The sequence below is a fragment of the Falco biarmicus genome, chromosome 1 (genome assembly GCF_023638135.1).
Source record: "Falco biarmicus isolate bFalBia1 chromosome 1, bFalBia1.pri, whole genome shotgun sequence".
Lineage (NCBI taxonomy): Eukaryota > Metazoa > Chordata > Aves > Falconiformes > Falconidae > Falco > Falco biarmicus.
The window spans coordinates 124363279-124381237 of NC_079288.1; the positions used below are offsets into that span (position 1 = coordinate 124363279).

General features: G+C 34.4%; 1 long non-coding RNA gene across 2 annotated transcripts in view; it reads right to left on the reverse strand.

Moving 5' to 3' along the window:
• LOC130143954 (uncharacterized) overlaps window positions 1–17959 on the reverse strand; it is a 631756-nt gene that overhangs the window by 152357 nt on the left and 461440 nt on the right. The window contains exon 5 of one of the 2 annotated variants that reach the window (XR_008819942.1): window positions 7949–7988. The exons of the other annotated variant lie outside the window; for it this stretch is intronic. This is a non-coding gene — a long non-coding RNA (uncharacterized LOC130143954). The remainder of the gene's footprint in view (window positions 1–7948; window positions 7989–17959) is intronic. 2 annotated transcript variants of the gene reach the window in all.

The following is a 17959-nucleotide window of genomic DNA, read 5'->3' on the forward strand; positions in this document are numbered from 1 at the left end:
ATCTGATAAATACCTCTACTTTGGCACATGGAAGAAGATAAAAATATCATGTTAGGCTGAAGGCTTCAAAGGAAAACGATACTGTAACTCCAACCACTTGCTTTGTACCATGGTCTGAGACAGAGGCTGTTTGAAGACTAACGACTAAGACAAACGACAGGGTAGATCCAACTCCACAGTACATTTAAATGCTTAAACACGTAACTATGTATTAAGAAAGGACTAGTAGAGTAACATCTAATGTAGTAGATGATACTCCAGACACACCTGAAATATCTCTTTCACGTGAATTCAAATAAGAAATAGGTTCAGATGCAAATGCATTACCTGAAACACAAAACAGTGAGCATGTATGACTACTGCTAACCTGAGGAAGCTGCTGGTATTTTCTTGTTCATACATGTAAATGCTGCACTTGTTTCATAGTCTAAAATTTGTGATACTTTTTATTTCCAAAATATAATACTTGTTTAGCTAAACTTAAGCATAAGAAAATGCCTTTCAGGTAATGGAAGCAAGCTGTAATACCAGTATGAACTCCATGGTATCCACAGTTCAGGACACCTTATCTCATCAAGGTAACACTAACAGCTTGATAATGACCTGGGGATTGAATTAGTACTGTTCTAACAGTATAGTGAACTGAATGGGGGAATTTGATACCAAGTGAAATATTTGCTCTCACAGTCTCTTGTGGTGAGAAACAACAGAAACTGGGAAAGAACCATGGCCATTTCCAGATCAATGGATCACTTCTATCATTACCCCTATTGAAAATGTTTATCTGAACAAACCATACATTTATAAAACAATTCTTAAGATTTCAAACTAGGAAAACTGGCACAGTGGTTAAACACACAGAAAACATGTTTCTTTTGATTCAGAATCATTACAGATAAGAGTACTTCATCACACTTTTCAGGATTACTGGCTTTAGACGCTGCATTGAGAAATGAAAATGTCATACGGGATGATATCGGTGACAATTGTAGGAATACTCTGTCTACCTGACCAAAATACCGAACCAAGCAATGACTAATTGTTTTCTGGGTTTTATTGTTTTTTATTGTTTTCTGAAAAACAATGCAAAGTCATACTAGAGAAGAAGCCTCATACACAAATCACTGCCTAACTGAGGAGTTCTTTTTAGCTGAAATACAACCGGTCTTCCAATTCTCAGTTTTCATTCAAAAAGGGAAATCCAATCTATAGCTCTTACAGTTGTAAGAACTTTGAAAATATTAATAGATTTTAATTCATAATAATCAGTTGCTCTATCTGTAAATATCTAGGGATATTTAACTATAAAGTTCCATATATTTCTGTGGGCCTGTAACTGAATTCTGTTTGACATCTAAATATCAGAATGAAGTGATCACTTTTAGTAGAAACATGTTAATACAATTGCTGGATCTATCAGCATATAGTAAGTTCAGAAGTTCATTTTACTCAATTAAGGACTTAAATGTTGGAGTGAAACATAGAGAAGTATTAAACTTTTGGGCCCAAACCTAGAAATTACTGCTAGGAATTTCTGCTTTGGTCCAAATACATCACCTTTGAAACACACAAACTGAGAAGCAAATCCAAACTTCCTGTTCAAAAAAGGTAGAGAGAGAGTGGTATTATCTTTCCTCCATTCAGATTCTTCAAGATTTCCCCTAAACTGCAATTACCATTATATGAAAGTCCTGCCACAAAGGTTAAAAAACTTGGCAAAGGCATGAAATAAATTCAATTATAAATTTCAAAACCACAAAATTACATACAAATGAAAAATATTAAGGTGGCACAGAGATTTGAATATATGCATTAGAATACACGATATATAAAATATGGATCTGGTGTGATAGACAACAATTTCTGAATGACCACAGGAAAGATTAAATAATATGTTTTGTGGTTAGTATCAATGTATAAATGGGCCTTGCTAGAACAAATAAAAAATAAAGGACTTTTCATCCAGAATCACAGTTGAAATACAGTGGAGCTCAATTTAATGTATCAAAACCTTTTTCTAATATTATAAACATTATCAAGATTATAATATTGTCTTTTCATTGTTATTTTTGGAAAAGAGTCTACTACAAATTGTGAATATGTTGTGTAAGAAATATAATTTTATTTGCTAGAATGCAAGCTCATCCTAAATTGATGTCTTGCATTATAAAAGTCTAGCAGTTTTTTGGGGGGGAGCATTAGGTAGCCACTTATTAACAACAACAAAGTCTGTTTTCATTTTTTAAAAAGTAAGACCATTTAGAGAAATGTCAGAAAGGAAGATAAACATTTCTGTATAAGATAGACACGTGTTAACCTGTGAAAGATAGTTTGAGTAGTCAGCAAATCCCTACTGGCACAAACATGAGGAGACACTGGCCAGAAAAATCTGTCTGGTTTTCAGAACGTGTAACACTTCTCTTATCAAGGAAATAAAAATGTCTCTCACCAAAATCTTAGCTGTCACATTAGCATTAAATCAGTGCCTGCAAGCAAGCATGGGAAAAGATTTTTAAAGGTTTTCATTGCGAATACCATTTTTCTGGGTGCTTACATAACACTATAGAAAGGGGCCCTGAGCCAAAACATGGTGTATTATGTATTTTTTAGACAGCATGCATTTAGGTATTTATTTCTTTGAATTCCTATACTGAGATAGGTCCTAATCATCACCTTTAAAAGCAAAGCTTCGGTGAAAGCAATGGAACAGAATCCCTAAGAGTGCTCGGTGCAGGGCACACAACACCTAACTTGCAATCTGAGCCTCCTTGCTTGGATTCCCAGTCAGAAAGAAAAAAATCTCCTGGTTCCTTTAAATTCCTTTTAATTAAATTGATTCAAGACAAGCACAGTTTAAAGACAATTTATATTTGGATTAATATCTGGTTTCATGTATTTCCATGAGAAAACATGAGTATTCCCACATAGCCATTTCTCCATCTTTCCTTTATGCTATTGTAAAAGAACTAGATACACTACTGAGAGACTGATGAAACTGAAATATTTGCATTTCCAAAGAACAGCTCCACAACAGCTATCATACAGGTACTTAAAAAGGTAAACATCAGGACTGGTCAGGAAAGGAAAAACTGTGAGTCAGAAAAAAGGCCTTTAAAAAGTGACAAAGGAGTTGAAAGAAAAAGGAAACAAAAGAACAAATGCTAATAGAGTCAGATCCAAAATGAAGATGTATGGAAACAAGATGGAAGAATGTGGAGTATCTTTTTAAAAGAAAAGAGACAGTATAATTGCCTGGAAACTATAGATTAATGTATCAGATTAAAAAGGAAGAATAACCTACTATCTATCCAAACCAGGCCAAACCAGATAGGTAGGAGTGAGCCTAATCCACACTTTCATTAGGGCCACCAAATAAGCATGAGTAAAAATCACATCAAGTGTGTCTCCAAAGCATGCATGGAAAACAATAAATTAAATTGTTCCTACATATTGGCATTTTTTCAACAAAAAATTCAAATGTCACTAATTTTGTCATTGAACTTTTTAAATATTTTTGTCACCTCTGAAGACAGAAAGAAACAGTTTATCCTTCTCAAGTAAGAACAAAATAGTATTTCACAGAAATAGCAAATCATATATTTAATAAAATTTAAAACTAGAATAAAAGATATACAATTTTTAGAAAACATTAAGCAGCTCTGTGTGTTAGCAATCTTATTCCTACAGGTACTTTGAATCAACATCTCCTTTGCATTTCAGCCATAGGTGTTAAGAGTTCAGTACCTCTGCAAACAGGTGTGAGTCACTAATGGTAACTGGAGCTAAATGCATCTTAATGATTAAAATCTTAATGATTTTTTAAATTGTTATTTATTAAAAAAAATAAAAAATCCAATAGCACGATATGGAACAACATTAAGGTAGACAGGACTGTTCTTAACCATCACTAGACTATAAGAAAGAATTAGTAGAAGACTCCCATAGAGTCTAAGATCAGATCTGAACAGAAAAGCGCTTGATGACACTGAAAGCTGGATGGCATACCGCAATTGGAACAGCAGTACTGAGAACATGCTTGTCTGATTTACTTTACAAAACCAAGCTTTCAACACACACATTCAAACATTACATATTGAACGTAACTAGATTTGATTTGGATCTATTTGAAGTTTAATGCTGCAGTCTCCTATATATAGAAGCAGTAAGCTAGCTACTGGATGAATTAATTTTGCCTGAGAAAGGGAGAAGGATACTTCAAAACTGGAAAGACAGAGAAGATTCTAATACAAGAGGAGGATAAAAATTTCATCAACACTTCACATGTGGCAGCTGCGGAGTTCAATAAGAAGCAACACTTGCAGCAAGTGCGCTGGTCTATCTACTTTATTCCACTATATCAACAAGTATTTTCAATATTTCTGAGTAATTAAGACAGGATACATCTTGATTTTCTATGTATACGTCTATATGACATAAAACCACAATAAAGATTTAGGAGGAGAATTAATACCTTAATGCATCACTCCAAAACAGGACATTTATAAATGTAAGTAGGGAAATTCAGCATGTAGTGTAAAAAACCATTTGTTTTCATCTTTTATTTTTCTGAAGTAACCAAAGAACTTTCTTATTTTTTTTTAATTCTAGGGCAGTTCCAGTTAGTTTCTGATTCTCTCTTTCATAGGGGTATCTATTTCATAACTGTTAAAATTTATTCTATTTTACCCACTATTATATTCCAAATTTTAATTAATTTTAGTGTGAAAAATAAATAAGAATACTTAGACAACGTAATCTGTAAAGCTCAACAGTTTTAAAGGGAACACTAATTCTGTTATTTCCATTTTAGGAAGGGAAACAATAAAGAAGTGCAGAGGTTAAGTGATTTGCCCAATGTCATATATATCAGTAGAACAGAAGTCAGAAGTTCGTAGATCAACTGACTTCTTATTAATTAACATTGCATTGACATATTTAGTAAAACTACAGGTAAAGATTGCTTGCTGTGTAATAATGTATGTAGCCTAATAACTCTCAGTGGGAATATCCACTTGAAGGAGAAGGGAAGCAATGAGAAAATTAATAGTAACAAATCACTAGGTAAGATAGTATTCACTCAAGTTTTATTAGAGAATTTACAGGTGAAACAACTTATTGACTATTGATGTTGCATTCTCTCTCACCTAAAATTGCGAAGGTACTGAGAGCCAGAAAATGTAAAATGCAGTGAAAATAAATTTGATTAAAAAGTTAAATAGCAGTTGTAAACAAAGACAGTCTGTGTGACTAAGTCCATATTAGGCAAGTTAGTAGAAACTGTAATAGAAAACTGGAGTGGACCTTGGATAAATATGCTATACTTTGGAAGGGTAAAGATGGCTTTTGGAAAGGAAATTCCTACTTTGCAGACCTAATGAAGTACTTTGTGTTGCTGAACAGACACATGAATACTAATGATTTGGTTGCCTGGAGCTGCTTAGTTGGAGTCTATCCTGGATTTACAAAAGGGTTTTGCTTAGGTTTCTCAACAAAACCATTAAAAAAAGGTCTACTAAAAAAAGTAACTGGATAAGAAGGCAGGCATGTATAACATACTTTAAAGGCCAAGTAGTAGCAAGTTAGGAGTAAATATCTAGTTCCTGCAAATTGAGAGACATTGCCTTCAGACTTTTTGCAAAGACCTTTTCTATGGCTTGTGCTGTTCAACATTCATAAATGATCTAGGAAACAGCATGAGAGTTGGCGAAGAATGTTCCTGATCAGAATTATATGGGATAGTCAGGAAAAAGACAGACAATGTAGAATTCCAGAAATTACTTACAAGACTGAGTGACAAGGCAGTACCATGGCAGATTAAATGCCCTGTAAATAAATGTAAAGTGATGCACAAGGGAAGGGCGGGGGAGGGAGAGAGATGGAGGTGGGGAACTTAACATTGCATATAACATAGTGGGCTGGGAGCTGACAATTTGTGGAGAAATGAGCCAATAGTTGCATAACTGTTCAATGTCAGTATTCAGTAAGAAACTGAGAAGAAAATCTGTGGGAATAATTTTGAAACAGTATAAACCTAGGAACCTTTCATACTTTGAAAACTGCAAAACCCAAAAAGGGGTATCAAAGATGATCAACAGCTTCTGTACAGTAGCAGAGTAGGATACTTAAATTGAAAATAAGATCTTCAAAGAAGGATGTAGATGAGACTCTCAATTGGTGGCAAAGAGGGAATGGATAAGTGTTAACTGTTTACTGTTTTTCCAGCTCAATCAAATCCAATGCAATACTGACTCAAATGAAGCTAAAAGAAGTCACAATAAAAATAAATAAAAGATTAGTTCTTAATGCATAAAATGAACAGGGTAGCAGACCCATGCAGAATCATTGTTAAAGCGCACTATTCTAGGGTTTAAATAGGTTTATGGGACTAGATTAAGGGAAGAGAAAGCCAATAAAATCTTAATCGTTGGAAACCATATACGTGTGACGAAATATCTTTGGCTAAAACTGTTGGTGGCTGGGGAATGTTTGGAAACTTATCATCTTATTCCTACCTTTCTGTGGGCATTAATAATCTCTGTCCAGAGACAGGACACCAGACAGACAATTCTTATCCTAATCCAATATGGCTATTTTTCTTCTGCTATGTTTCCTCTACTCACTATTTTTATGTAGCTCCCTGAAGCAGGCACAGATGCCTTTGAGTCACCTAATTGTGTTGATGTGTGATATATGGAAAATACTTGGTTCTCAGTTTTGGATTAGTCTTGGAGGGTAGAATGGAAGAAAAATCATAAAACATAGGTTCTGCAGTGCTTCACACAGGTCTTCTTTATCAGATAAGATCTGAAGCATCAGAAATTTTTCATGGTTTGGGATAGTTAGACAGTTTTTTTGCACCATCATGGCCACGAAGTATCTTGCCTCAAATGCTAAATTATAAGTGGATCAGTAGACAAGTGCAAACGTGGAATCTCTCTGAAAAGTTAACAAGTCTTTCAATGCGAACTGCCCTTTGCCATTGCTGAATACCTCTTGGCAACAATCAGAATACCAATCAGATTAAACACAACTTGCTTTAAAGCTTTCCAAATGAAACAACATGGCTTTATAAAATCATTGAGTAGTAAGGCTCCATTTAATATGTACATTAATTATTGCTGAATTATAATGGTGTTCCTAAAAAGATGTATAATGTTCACACTAACACTAAATTAATTCATTATGATCAGTGTAATTACAATGAATACTAACTAAATTAATAGAAGTTAGACACGTTAGAAAAAGTGTCACCCATTTACTTGACATGTTCCAAGTGTAATATATTTGGGTACTGCATTTGTAAGAGTAGTGTGAATAGTTTTAATAGCAATGTGAAGCAGTGTGTTTAGCAGAGTTTTTTTTAGTATCATTGAAAAACTAATGATTTTTTTGTATGTTGTTTTCTTATAAATATACACAAAATACATGTATTACCTCAATTGCATAAAAATAACAAGGCTTCAAATCAGTCTGATGTTTCTGTTTGCATGTAGTTCCACTGTATATACATATAAAATATAAAATCCTAAACGTATAGTCAGAAAACTAAGTAGCTGGGAAACAGACTATATATGCTGCTGTGCCCCAGTTCTGCTCTCCAGTATTCATTCTGGTATGCACTCTACAGATCAACCATGTAAGAGACTTGGAATACAGTATTTCCAGGCAGAGCCTGATGTCAGGTGGTATGTTTAGCATGCTTCTGCATTTATATTTCTTGACCTGTTGGCCTAAGCCTTACATAAACTATTCTTGCCTATGGCAAAAGAAATCTGTCTTGGGGATTGTACCTGTAGCCACATGCCAGATGTCTCATGGGCTCTTATAGAGTATTAATTGTGCACCAGTTTTCAAGAAATAACCTAGTTTTATCCATAAGATTTTAGCAGATTCGGAAGAATAAAATGTGAATCTTAATTCAACGGGAGAAACAAAGAGAGTTACTTACAATGCACATTTCAATCAAGGGAATAAAATTTTGCTGCCAGCTGTGAAAGCAAACAAAGCAAAATGAACATAATTTCACATAACCCACAGAATTATGGAAATTTTATGTACAACTTCACAGAGTATAATTAGATGTTATTTTACTAATAGACAACTAAAATATTATCATACTTTTTCTTCAACTACTTTGATTCAGAGGTAAGATCATCTACTAGATACCTTCTTGCCTCTTTTGCATTGACATATCTAATACAGCATAACCTGTAGCTAGAAATCATTCACTGCTTTGTCCAAAGAGAAAAATCAGTGAATTAGTAGGGCAAACGAGGATTGAAAATGCTGCCAAACACTTGACAAAGCATCGAAACACAGCTTGATTCTTTGTTCACACAACAGAAGAGATGAAGAAAAAAAAGTATCGTCCTTTAACTTTTCTTGTACTTTCTTGTATTGTATTTCAGAGGAAGATGAACTGTAGCCTCCCGGCAATCACTAATGCAGTGTTTGTATTCTGTGTTGAGATTATCCACTTGGGTGCTGCACTGAAGCTGCCTGGGCTATTTTGACACTGCATCCAGATGCTCCAATTTTGCTTCGGTGACTCAGAGCAGAGGCAAAATGCCTTAAAGCAATGTTCAAAGGGTTAGATCTTGATGAACAATTAAAGTACTCAGAGGAAGTGTTTCGAAACATCTCTGGTGCTGAAGTGACTTAAGTGGCCTTGGTGTGACACCCAGGCAGGGGATATGTAGTAGAAAGATTCAGTTCTACTCTACATAGCTATGCTTCAGGAGATTGTGGATTTTTATAGGAAAAGTAAAAATAATTTAAAAAGAAAAGAAAAAAAAACCCATGATTTTAACTGCAGTATATCAATTCTACAAAGAGTGAACATTTGTCTGCCTTGTATAAACCAAATTAAAACATCATTAGAAATATTTTATTAAAAGTTGCACTTGTCATATATTTCCAGTTCCTTGTTTGGGACCTAAATAATTTACTGTTTGAGCAAGAACATAAACCCAAACTTTCTAATTATTTTTTGTGAATGAAGGGACATCCCATAGACTGTAAGCATAATTTCACACAAAATAAATATGTACTTCAGTAGTCCATATCTGAAACCTTAAGCACTGAGCATTATTATTCCAATTGGTAAATATTTACGGATTTTGAAAATCATTTTGCAAAGCATCGTTCATGTAATTGGCGATTAACTATATCTACTAAATAACATAAAGACAGGCAGAAAAATAACTAAGGCTTCAGTACAGGCTTGACTCAAGAAGACAGAGGCCCTGAAGCAGAAAGCTCGAGGCATCTGATCATCTAATACATACTAAGTCAACCACCACATTTTTAAAAGCTTGCTTACTAATGAAGAACATAAAGAACTGCAATTTCATATGTGCTCAACATAAATGCATTGTGAAGAAAGCAGGCTTTATGTTAATTAGGTTAATTTAAATAAAATATTTCTTAGTTTACATTCTTAAATTTTGCTTGTTTTTGAGGAAAATAAGCCAGGACAGGGTCACATGTTTGCAAGTTTCAGTTTTGGGTTTTTTGGGTGGTTGTGGGATTGTTTTATTTTTTTTTTTCTTTCTTTCTCAGATTTTTCCAAATATTAATTTTAGTCTTCTGATACCAGGTAAAATAAAGAAAACAATTTCAGGGGGCAAGCGTTGTTGAAGATTTTATCTCAATGATAGCACAGTATTTAAGTTGAGGGAAGCAGATTTGATACAGAATACATACTGTGTACCAGGGGGGAGTTAACCATGGGAAATCCTGAAAGAGACATGCTGAGATAACTGAGGGATATCCTGAAAGACATTTTCTAAAAAAAAAAAAAAAATAATCACTGCAACAATTCACTTTTTGATCCTTCCAGCACCTTCTCCTGCTCTGTTCCTGTTAACTTTGCGTCTGGTTGCTGCTGCCAGTTAGCTCCCCAGCTGTGCTGGATAGGCACTACAGAAGAAACACACCCCTGTTCGCGTGCCCTGCTGGTTTCAGACATGTTACAGGTTTCTTCAAACCCTGAAGTCTGTTCAGAAGTTGCCCATGTACCAATGCTTCATATCTGGATTTAGTTTATAAGAATGGATATTCACCTTAGAGATTTATATCTTGGGTGCTTATCTTGTATACTGTTAACTACGTGGGGTTTTTTTTCTCATTTTGTGAAATCTATAAAGGTAAGATTCTTACATAAGAAACAACATACAGAACATGTCTAAGAATTATTATTACGCGGTTTTATTACCATTTTTCTTATATGCTGTTCAATTCTAAGGGGGTGGGAGTTGGAGGAAAGAAATAAAGATTGATTATTTGCATTTTATGATTGTTTTCACCCCTGTAGTTCAGAAAACATTTTCATATAAATAGCATTTAATAAAAAGAAGCACCAGCAACACAACAGATCTGTTAGATACTTCATAAAAATCTTGCAATTTAAAGTGAGAGCACCAGAGCTGCCTAAATGCCTGCTATGGTATATCTGCCCTCCACAGCAGATCTGGGTATCTAGGACGCTAAATGTGCAAAGACTGTTCCCTTCCCCCATGAAATGCACAGCGGATCTCTGTGAATACATGTAACCAGAAAAGAACTTCTTCATTTTCCCAGGTAAAATTCTGAAACTGAGAGCTGAAAAAACAAATTTATGAAGTTTTAGTAAGCTCTTTGGATTATGTCTTGATCTTTCACTTGTTTATCTCCTGGAGATGAAAATACGTTATGTTCTTGACCATCTGTTCACTGATTTAAAGCAAAAGATAGGTTGGGAAATAAAGATTAAACCCAAGCTCTCTTTATAGTTAGGGGATGGCACACTACTATTCTTATTCCTTTACTACAGCCCTAAAGGAAGGGATGACCATTCACTGAATTAAGACTCAGGAACTCTGGGTTTCACAACTGGTATCAGCAAATCTGCTGTGTGACTCCGGGCAGGTTTGCAATATTTAACAACTTGTTCTGTATCTACACACTACTGAGACATTTTCCTGCAAGTGATCAATAGGTGACCTTTGCCCGAAATACTTTGTTGGCTTTTTTTCCCCTTCCTTATCAAAATTTTAATCTATACTTTATTTTGGCTTTTCCTCACATTCTTTGGCAGTGTAAGCGGTAGAGAAATACGACTCACTATTCATAAACAGGCACTGTTGGTTTTGTATTGGTCTTTGTCTCTGAATTTAAATGAGCACTCTCGTGGCTAGCAAGTTCTACTAGACCTTCTTAATGAAAGCATGCTAGTTCAGTGCAGGTTCTTGAATTAAGAAGTGTTAGGAAACACGGAAGCATATGCAGCAGGGCTTTGTGTATTAATAATTTTTCCAGTTTGATTTTAAAGGGGTATTATAAGTCAGTCGTCTTCCTCCTCTGCCACTCCCACACCCCAATTTAACTAAAATTTTGCATTTACAACCAAAGAAAACCATACTTTGATTTCATTTGCGACTGACAGAAATATTCAGGAAATATTTAGGAAAAAAAAACTGTGGAGAAGAATTACCCTTCACTACTCCTAAAATTAGTGTCATTGTCCAATCATTAATACACTTGCCAGAGACATAGGCAACCCTGCAGAAGCTATTTAAACACACACATAAGTAACTGGAAATGAAAGATTAGGTTTACACACTCTTTGTAAATCATTCATGGAAATAGACACACACACACACACACACCCTTCATGTATTCAATAGCTCTGCGGTTAGGGCCTCATCTGATACACAATGTGGGACAATAAGGTTCAAGACCCTCTTTGTCTGCATGTTCTTGAACCCACATTTTCACTTTCCCAGAAGAATTCTTAAACCAGTGAGAAATCTATAATTGGCTTCTCTTGATCCCCATGGAAAAAAGCTGTTCTGCATGGATTATTTAAATACTAAGTCAAAGAGAGAGAATGACTCTTTGGTCTGGTGGTTAAAGCGTTCACTTGGGAGGCACACAGCTAGGTCAAAGAAGCAGTTCAGATAGCTCAGGTGAGGGCACAGTGCTGCAGCATAGCTGGTGGTTAGGTGATTTCCCTAGAAGGTAGAAAATAAGGGTTTAAATCCCAGTTGGGGGGAAGGAGTTGAAACCTAGTCTTGTATATATAGCGGTTATGGCGTAAAAAAATGTATGGTGAGTTCCTCAGCTTTGTGCGGGTAGAAGTGAGTGGGTTGGAAAGAGGAAGACAATGAGGAGAAACTGTTGTCATCCCCTCACTGCTAGCTTTGTGAATCTATTCCCTCTTACAAAAAGAAAAACTAAAGTCATTCTAATTCAGTTTGAATTTTGAAAAAAATTAGATTGACAATTTCTTTAAGTTTTAATTATCAATTTCTTTACCAGAAATATATTCAGATATTTGATGTGAAAGCACTTGGTCTTCCATGCAGGTTCAGATTAGACTGGCAATTAAAAATTGGATTAAATTCTTTTGCATATATTAAGCTGCTTCCCCATCCCCCCCTCCCCTTTTTTTTTTTTTTTTTTGGCTCATGAATTTGAACTTTCTGTTAATATATGTTTGTAATATACACTACTAACCCTTGTGGAGCTAGGATTGACTGTCATTTAAGAACTATTTTACAGATTACGTTCTCAGAACTCATGGGGCAAAAGGGAGATATTACAGCAGCTCTATCAACTTAACATTTCAAATTGTGCAGGGTATATTCATCATACTTTTTAGTAAACGAGAAAGGAATGGTCACACTTTCATTTTTGGAGATCGTCTTTGGACATAAAGAAGTCAGTATAGTTCATCTGGCAATATTAGCTTGGATTTCTATGATCTTATCATTGTAAGCCTCCTATTCTAATGCAGTACTTTATATTTCATTTATTATGTGTTGCCTCCAAACACACCAAGTCTGTTTTATGAAAAAAATATCACTGTACTGAATAACAGAAAAGTGTACCTGAGTTCCCTACTACTTGCCCAGCACTGACCTGTGAATTCATTTGATTTCCTGAAGATTAAATACAGATTATCTTTTGTTGCTGTCTAAATTTAAACAAAAAAAAAATCACTTACGGTATTTAAATGTGGTGGGGTTTTTTTTCTTTCATTGTCACTATTTCGCTCCTAAAACATTCAAGGTTTTTTTTTTCTGACAGCATTCAGAAGCTCCGGGGATATCAATGACAAGTTAACTGGATGTAAATCTTTCAAACAGAAGGTGGGTTTAAACAGCAAAAGGCTGGTAAATCTGAAATGTTAAGCTAGAAATACGGCATGACTTTGGATAAAGGAGTGTTTTCAGCTTAATAATGTTACTTCAATAATTTCTGATTTGCTTATTATATAAACGTTAAGTAATCATTCTTAGGCCACTGTTATATAGTATTATTGCCTGCTGGTCTCTGCCTCTATATAGCACACACATTCACTATTCAGTTCTTAAAAAGAATGTCAGAACATGCTGCTGCTTTCCTATAGTGCTTGGTTTTCCTTATTTTTTCAAAATATGAGTGCATGCAAAACCAGTACAATCTTCCATTTTGCCTGCTAATAACATGGGTAAATTACTTTTTCCAGTCTAGCTTTTTGCAAATGAACATGCTTATTTGCATATTATTTTTTTTTTTATCATGGGAAATCTAATATTTTATGCTTTCCATGTTCCGTTCTCCCACCAACATTCCCAAAAAAGTTAAACTTCTTTTCCAGTTAAGGAAGTTCATGCGTTTTTCAATTCAAATTTCTCAGGGGAGGAAAAAGAATGTTTTAGTGCAGGAAATTCCTGATTTTTAATTGACTCCAATAAAAACACAGTCACCTTAATACTATTCTGCTTTGATATGAATATTTAAGATCTGTAATGGAAAATGAAGAATTATTGCTAAATGGTGTATACTAATAAAATGTATGTTGTTTGTATCTCAGATACGTTCATGGGGTAAATATTCAATGAAAACCAGTTGGAACTATGGGGAAGTTCATCCTCATATGACAAACAGATGGAGCAAGTGTCAGTATCAATAACAGTGGAGTCTGTTATTTAGGTTTTAAAGGTTATTGTAACAGGTCACTGACTACTGATAAACACACAGTGATCTAGAGGTGCTTTCACATAAACAATAACCTGACACATTTGTAGAATTTTGCCTGTGAACTATATGACAAATATTTCAGAAAAGAAAAATATGGCCTAATGGGCTGAAACTATTTTTTTGTTATTGATTAAAGCATAGAAAAAAAATCCTAAAAAACCATTTCTTATGATGTTATTCAGAAATACTCATAAAATGATAATATGTTAGTGCATTCAATAGATAGGCAAAATGGAAAAAGATTCAAGTTTCACTTACTACTTTCATGAAAAAAAAAAAATTTGGATTTGTATTATTTAAATTTAGAAATGTAATTTTCCAAAAGCACCATATGATTTTCCTGCCTGCTCACTACTGAATGCTAATTCACCTTAAAGTGCTTTAATTTCACCATCACAGAGAAGGAAGCACTAATGGAAAACTAAATGCAGGCCAATGCAGCTTCCATCATAGAAGAGGAATTTTATCATTAAATCCTCTACGATCAGGATTGGGTGCATGAGTTTATCAGAAACAACAACAACAAAAAAAACCCAACCAAAAAAACCCACACACAACAGAAATCACATCTACAACACTGATGCAGACTAGTTTCATCACTTAACACAATAAAATACTCTACTGCTTTTGTCGGCTTTGAATTTTGAAATAGGAAAGGACAACACAAAAGTTTATGGCTCAGTATGACAATATGCAACCTTTTCTTGGTAGAAATTACTTCAGAAACAATACAGTGCATTTTAGTGACTAAAAAATAATTAGAGAAAAATAATTAAGAAGTGAAAGTTTATATGATAAGTAGCTTGGTCCTACATTGCACCATACTTTTGTCCAAAATTGTTCACTACTTTATATAACAACAGAAAAGTAACTAAATTGTTTCTGGGTTATTGGTCTTTTAATCTTGTATATTAATTCAGGTAATGTACCACTACAACTAGCTTCCATTTAATTATTTTTATTTATGTATCATTAAACTCAATTTTCATTACTTTTGTTGCTAAGAAAAAAAAAAAGGAATGATCCACTGTATTTCTGTTGTCATCTCATTTACAGTCCTCACAAGACCCCTTTTTTTACTGAGGAGAGAATCTTTCACAATCTTTAACGTCGGTTTTTATTTCTTTAATTAGGAATTTCTATCGGGACCTTTTCAGTGAACTCTTCACATTTTAATATACTTCTGCTTCACTAGTCTAGCTGATTGTTTCAGGGTTTGTGCAGAACATTCCTGATCTGCAAGAAAGCTGCTTTCAAGGTCGTTCATATTCTGCCATAATCCCCTGGTAATTACAAAGGCTCTCTTTGCAACAATAAGCAAGTCTGAGAGGAGTTCTATGGCTCCACATCACACATTAAATTGTACTTGGACATTTCAGCTAAATTTGCTTCCCTTGAGCCTCAAACTTGCATACAAAATCTCTGCGATGCCAAAACACAAGAACTGAAAAGTTATGATGACAGTAGCTGTGTCTATACAAAGCATTGATTAAATGAAATACAAAACACAGCTTGGATAAAGGCTTTACTTTAGGAGCAGATAAGTCCTCATTAGAAAAGCAAAGTTGACAGAGCTTAAAAACACTTATTTTTATGGCTGATAACCATTAATCATCTTTACAGAATTTCTTTCTCCCCTAGGATTTAACAGTGCTTTTGACTGTTCCTCTGTAATTACTCATATTTTCAAATTTATTTTATTTTATTTTTAAGGGTAAAATGTGTCATTTCTGTCAATGTGAAAGATCCTGCCAGATCTGTGACTTAGCTGCAGGTCTTCGGGTATATACATATATATATATATATATATATATCTCAATATCACGACCATGAACTATCAGAAGTTACCTTTCCGATTTACGTACATATATAAAAGAAAAAGGTATAATACCTATAGTCACAAATACAAAATCCTCTTGTTCTGTTTTCTTTTTCCATCTTTGAGTTTCCTCTATCTGTTGTTTGTTGATTAAGAATATACTTGTTGTATGTGGGGTTTTTTTCCAAATCTTCAAAGGGCTACACTGGGTTCCATTTATAACTTAAACCAAAAATTGCAAGGGTCCAGAATACAGTCAACCACTCCCATATTCCTCATCTTGCCTCGGTCTAAAAAGCTTTAAAAAAACAAAATTGCTGTACTTTTTCTGCCAGTATAACTGGTCTAAACAATATTAAATAATGTAGTATGAGACTAGAGTAAAAAATGGTCTGATAATGATCCCTACTTTAGAGAGGACATCCATTATGTTAAGATAAATGATGTTTAAAAGGTTGTGATACTCATTTCTAATGCTGCAGCAGGATATAAGATGCCTTCTGTTACCTGTTACCTGAAGTTTTCCAGCTTAATATATTCTGTGTTTTTTACTGTGTACAGAAATACTCCCTACAAAGAACAGGGGAAGCAAATATCTTATTGGCAAAAATGAAATGAGATTAGGGAACTGTGCAAATGAGTTTCTACATATTTCATCAGTGAGCTATGGCTCAAAGAAAATCAAATGAACTTTTCTTCCCCCCCCCCCCCGCCCCATTCCTTTCATTGACATGGTAAACTTCAACATAGATACCATTCACAGGAACAAGGGAAAAAAGATACCACTAATGTGTCCCCCGCTTTTTGATTAATAACATGGTTCTTCAAACAAGCACCAATTATATGGAGATCTCACCTTTACATTTCAGCTCCACCTGAATGTTATTTAATCTCTATTTCCCAGAAACTCTCTCAACTATAATACTATAGGGAGTTTGTTGATAAGTATGTTTCTGTCTCTTCTGATGAAACTTTTTACTACTTTTAATAAATATTCCTATACTCAATGAGCCAGCGACAGTAAAAATTATTCTATTCCATCCGTTGAAGCAATTTACATGGGAAACCCAAGTTCTAATTACTATGCTAATGAATATGTATATATGGCATATACACTGGAAATTTATCAACAAAGAAAATGTCTGAAGGTGTTATGATCAAGGTACTTGCAGGAAAGGAGAGAAGATGCAGGTTCAAGTGAGATTTGCCCTCCCTTTTGACACGTGAGCTGATTATTTTAATAGCTTTTTCATTGAATGAAATAGGCCCGATTCATTTTTATGAATTCAGTTCATAAAATAATTGCGGATTTAATGATTCTGTTATTTTCATCTAAATATACTGGTTTTAAAGTAACTGTAATCACATATTTATGTCTAGTACATTCAACTAGAATCAATTTCAAACTGCTAGCAAGTGCAGATTAGAGTTTTAAAGAATGTGCTTCTGGAAACAGTTGTAGGTAAAAGGTATTAAGAGATGTGCACATTTTATTTGATAACATTATTTTAGCACCTTTAGTTTCTGTCGCCACTCACAGTGACTATAAATTATTTTAAACAACGAAAGGTCTCAACAGCCAAATACTACGTTACTTAATGCTTTGTTGATCACAGGCAACCTCCCATTCTCTAGCACCCCGTAAGCCAGCGCATACTAAAGTGCAATGGGACAAGGCACTTTGTAAAATGCTACTTAATAAATAAAACTAACAGAACACGATAATGTATGGCTGTTTCATTATAGCCTTTGCAGAATGCATTATAATACTTTAGTAAGAATACAACATGATCAATCAGGAATGACAATAATTAGGCTTATATCACAAAAAGGCAACTTCCACTTGCTCATAAAGCATGAATGGAAAACAGGAAGAGTTAGGGAGTACTCCAAATAGCTAGGAACGAGGAATGAGTATGACTCCCGTATGAATAATAAAGTTACTGCCCACAGGCTGTATAGATCTGATATTGAAGGTGCAGGCATTTGCTTCCTTTAGTAAAGCAAATATTAGAACATAGTTTATTTGGGTTTTTTTTTAGTTTTCTTCTAATTCACGTGCTGATAAAGTAATATTTAAAGCCTTGATAAAATTCCTAGTAGTGGTTGCAAACATACATTCTACACGTGCAT